This window comes from Camelus ferus, chromosome 19, assembly GCF_009834535.1.
Source record: "Camelus ferus isolate YT-003-E chromosome 19, BCGSAC_Cfer_1.0, whole genome shotgun sequence".
NCBI classification, from domain to species: domain Eukaryota; kingdom Metazoa; phylum Chordata; class Mammalia; order Artiodactyla; family Camelidae; genus Camelus; species Camelus ferus.
The window spans coordinates 34,199,145-34,204,157 of record NC_045714.1 but is presented as its reverse complement, the minus strand read 5'-3'; positions in this window follow the sequence as shown (position 1 = coordinate 34,204,157).

Below are 5,013 nucleotides of genomic sequence, written 5' to 3'. Positions count from 1 at the left end.
CCCCGCCCTGCGTGCGCGCCCCACACGGCGCGCACGTCCCCGGAGCCCAGGACGCGGGGCAGGGGGACCGGAAGCCCGGAAGCCCCGAGGCCTCCGGATGCGGCCGTTCCGAGGGGCGGTCCTGTTTCCCCTACCTTTCCTTTCTCTGTTCTCCCAGCTCGGCTGGCCTCTCTAACCCAGTTTCCGCATCTGAGAAATGAGAGTAAGAATTGGGGATCTGCCAGTTACTGACCGGGGGACCACAAGTTCACACTTACTCATGCTGAAAATGGTGGTTGTGAGAGGCATGTGTGCGTTCATGTTAACATTCAGTCGGTGGTTCACGATTCTGGGCTCTGCTTTTCTGCGTTGGAGGAGGCCGTAGCATTTACACTGCCCTGCAGGAAGCCTGTCCTCTCCTGTCCGGATTCATTCATTCATTCATTCATCCAGTCACAGCTTACATACATATATTCTTATTGGGCACCTGCAATATGCCATACGGTGAGTTAGGTGCTGGGGAAACAGCAATAAAGGGACAGACTCAGTTCCTATGTTAAGTCACAGAAATTACAGTTTTATGAGGGAGAGACCATTGAATAACCACACAGATAAATGTGAAGTTTCAAATCTGTAAGTACTGTGAGAGCAGTACCTGGCATTACGCTATGAGGGACATTTAATAAAGATGCCTAACAGCCTGGAGTGTGGTAACATGGTTCCCTGAAGTCAGGTTTAGCCACGGTCTGAAGGAGTTGACCAGCTTGTGTGTGCTGGGGTAGGTGAGACAGAAGGAATATGCAGAGGAAGCACTGCGATACAGAGGAGGACCTGAGGGAAGCTGATCTTGATACATGTGCTCCTGAGGTATTTTAAACATGACCTCAAAGTTCTTTGACCCTCTTCCTGTCATCTCTGTCTCCTTTCCCTAGAATCTTAGGAAGCTTGCTTTGGCAATTTCCATATTGTTTAGGATATGGGCTGTAACAACAACAACAAAAAATAACAGTGGCTGAAAAGAGACAGGAAGTTGATGTCTCTCTCTTTTAACAGCCTAGAGGCAGGTAGGACGGCTTGGTTTCCTGCGCTGTCCAGGGACCCATGCTCTTTCTCCTTCTCCATCCTTAGGATTCTACCCTCATAGGCAGGGTCCACGTGGCTCTCCAACATGTTTGCATTCCAACCAGTGGAAAAGGGGAAAGGTGGAATATGAGGGTATATCCCTCTCTTTAAGTGCATGATTTGGAAGTTGCATACACCTCTGCATCTCTTCCCCTTTCACCTTACTGACTACAACTCGTCGTACAGCCAAATGTAGCTGTGTGGGAGGCTGGGAAATATAGTCTTTATTCTGGGTGGTCATGTGCCCAACTAAGAATCAGGGATTCCGTTTCATAGAAGAAGGGAAAAATGATTATTGAGGCAAGATTAGAAAGGGTGATTCCCAGCAGCACCCTCGCCACCACTGGCCCCCCGCCGCAGCTCCTTCACCGCCAAACCATCTAGAGAAAGTCAGACTGCAGAGGGTTCCTGGGTCCAGTTTTCCCTGAATCCCAGTAGGATATGGATTGCCTCACTTTTTGTTCTGTGATCTGATGGTTCTTTCATGGCTCTGGATTGAGCATCTGTTCAACACATAGACCTGACTTTGAATCAGTCTGCATCACAATCTGCAGGTGTAAGATTTTTTTTTTACCCTTTTCTACGGAGATTTACCAAAGACCTCACGTTTGTACCACCTCTTCACTGGCTTGAGAAAAAGAAAGAAAAGATGTAGCTCCTGTTTTAGCCACATGGTATTGATATGCTGCAGGGACCTGCAATGAATTAAACCCCAGGACTGATGTGTGCTGTGCAGAACAAGGGACACTTACTAAAGATTTGTAAGATCTTTTAAATAATCGGGAGGGGTCCTTTGCAAATTGGCTTTGATTCTATATATAGCCTAGTTATTAATTTGATTATTTAATTAATGGATGATTGAATATGGCAGGTGGGGAAAATTGTTATGGAGCAAAACAAAGCTGGTTGAAATGGGTGGGGTCCAGGGTAGGCCTCTTCTAGGAGCTGACATTTGATCAGAGGCCTGAGTACAGTGTGTGTGTATGGGGGACCAAACAGGCCATGTAGAGATCTGGAGAAGTGTGTTCCAGGCAGAGAGAAAAGCATATGCAAAGGCCTGGAAGGTGGGAGCATGCTGGGCACATCTGAACAACAGCAGGGGAGCCCAGGGTGGGGAGCCCAGTGGGAGAGGAGGGGGAGGAGCCACTCAGTCCACATCTCTGTGTCCTGGTTTCATCTGTAAAACAGAGAAAACAATGGCACACACCTCATCAGGTTGTTGTGAGAATTAAATTTATAATTCTATTGTGGAAAATGTTCATTCAGACTCAGAAGAGCTTTGAGCAGGAAGTAAGCACTCAGCGGATACTGGCTATCTCATAGAAAAAAAGTCAGGGAGGATCTACATTAGATGAGAGATTGTCATTATCTTGGATAGTAATGCTGGATTATGGAGGGACAGTACTTTTATCTGTGTTTTATGTTTCAAATGATCGGGTATAATCAGAAAAAAATAGCTATTAATATATTTCCTTTAAAAAAAACTTCCTTGTGCAGTGTGGGCAGTCTCAGATAGCTTGGGTTTGGAAGAAATAGGGGTGAAGATTATGGACACAGAGGTGGAGGAGAGGGAGATGGAGGAAGAGGGGGATGAGGAGATGGTGGGAGTCAGTGCTGGTGATGGTGGTGGTACAGGTGATGGTGGAGATGCAGGTAGAAGAGGAGGTGGTGGATGTGATGGTAGTGGAGGTGCAGGCGGTGACAGTAAGGATGTTGGTGGAGGTTGTGAAGATGGTGGTGGTGGTAGACAAGGAGGTGGAGGAAGGAGAGGTACAGGTAACTTTGAACATGATGGTAAAGGTGATGGTGAGAGAGGGCTGCCTGGGGAGGAGGTGGTGGACGATGGTAGAGATGGTGGAGGAGGTGGTGCAGGCAGTTGTGCTTGTGGATCTGAGCATTTCATCTGGGGACCACTTGGAAATAGATACCTTGTAGTGGGAATTGTCTGACCTCTTGAAGAAGGGAGCATATTTGAGTTTCTGTAGTGAGACTACATTGAACGTCTTTGTGAAGCATTAGTTTCCTGTGTCTACCCCTTGATTATGGTACAGATGGGCCCCAGAGGCCCTCACTGGAACCACATGGCAATGGCCAGCTGAGTTATTATCTCAGCCCTTGACCTAACTTCTCCTAAAGCCAAGGGCTTTGGCCCTGGGTGACATCTACCCCACCCCTTCCCATTCACTGACCTTCCTGAGTCTCCAGCCCCAGAGTCCTGACCAAGAGAAAGGCAGCACCTGTCCCCAGCCAGCTAGAACTGCCAGGTTCCATAAAGCCACCAGAGCTCCAGAGACAGTGCTCAGAGGGACAAGGCTGTGTTTTTCTTGACCAGGTAGGTTCCCAGTGAGTGGGATTCCTCCTGGATTGAGCTCCAAGTTGGACCTTGTAAAATCAAATATTCCAAACCCAGACCCATCCAGCCATTTCTCTGCACGACGCCTTCCATGCATATCCCACCAGCACTGCAAAAGCCACTCTCCTCACACTCCCACAGGTATCTGTCTCCTACCAGCTTCCTTGTCTCTCCGGATGGCACCAATGTAAGTGGCAAACCAGAAGTTGGGCACCCTCCTGGCTTCTCATGCCCCATCACCAATCAAGAAAATCCTACCCCCTCCCAAGCCCTCAAATCGCCCGCTTCTCTCCACCCCACTGCCAGCACCCAGGCCGGGTTCTGTCACATCTCATCTCCCACCCTGACAATTGCGAATGCCTCCAGGCTTCTCTTTCATTTTAAAGCCATTTATTCATGTATAACATACATCTAGATAATTGCAAAATCAAAAGTGCACACCACAAACTGAACACACTTAAGAAACCATCACTTGACCAAGAAATAGCAGACGACCAACCCCTAAGAAGTCCCCTTGGGCCCCTCCATCGACTCCTTCTCTTTTCCCTGAGGGTACCCTCGATTCTGACACCACAGATTAGTTTTATATAAATAGAATCATATAGTATTTGCTCTTTTGGTGTATGGATTATTTTGATTAACTTTATGTTTGTGAAATTCATCAGAATGTTTGCTTGTAGCAGTCATCGGTTCATTTGCACTGCTCATAGTATTCCACTGTAAAAACATACCACATTTATTTATATATTCTATCATAATGGGAACTTAGGCTATTTCTATTTAAAAAAAAAACTAATAAACAAAAACCTCAGTTAAATAGAGTTGGGAGGCCAGCCAATGAAAAGCCTCGGGCTCTTAGTTTACTAGAGCCCTCCCAACTTCCTTTCTCCCTCTATAAAAGCGTTCTCCTTCCCTTGCTCTGCAGGGTCTTGCACGTGGCTCACCATGGTTGCAGACCCTGAATGGCAGTTCTCTGCTGATCCTGAATAAACCTATCTTTGCTGGAGAAAAATCTGGCAGTCTATTTGTTTCAGGTCAATATTTCCAGTTTGGGGCTATTGAAATGCCCTTTTTAGACATATGGGCTCATTTGTCTTGGGTATACACCTAGGAGAATTTGTTTTCCAGGATAATCCTAACAATTTACTCTCCCATCCACAGTGTATGTTTTACCAATTTATTTCCTTCTCCCAGCCAGCATGATATTTAATAGATATGAAAGGTGCATGGTTCAAAATTCTAAAATTAAAAAAAAAACAATGTAACATAAGTCCTTCTCTACTCTGTCCCTCAGCCACTCAGGTGCCCCTTCTCCTTACAGCCACAATTGCTGTTTTGTGTATCTTTCCGGAGTGTGTGTGTGGGATCTACACAGAAACAGGCAAATACGTATTTATATCCATTTATATTCTATATAGACAGAAGTGAAGGAAACCAGAGTATGTCATCCCAAAATATACCTCTTTGACATAAAATTATTTTAAGCTGAAGACAAAAGATGACAGCAGAGGAATCTACAAACAAACCTTATTCCATTTGTTTCCTTCCATGTATTTACC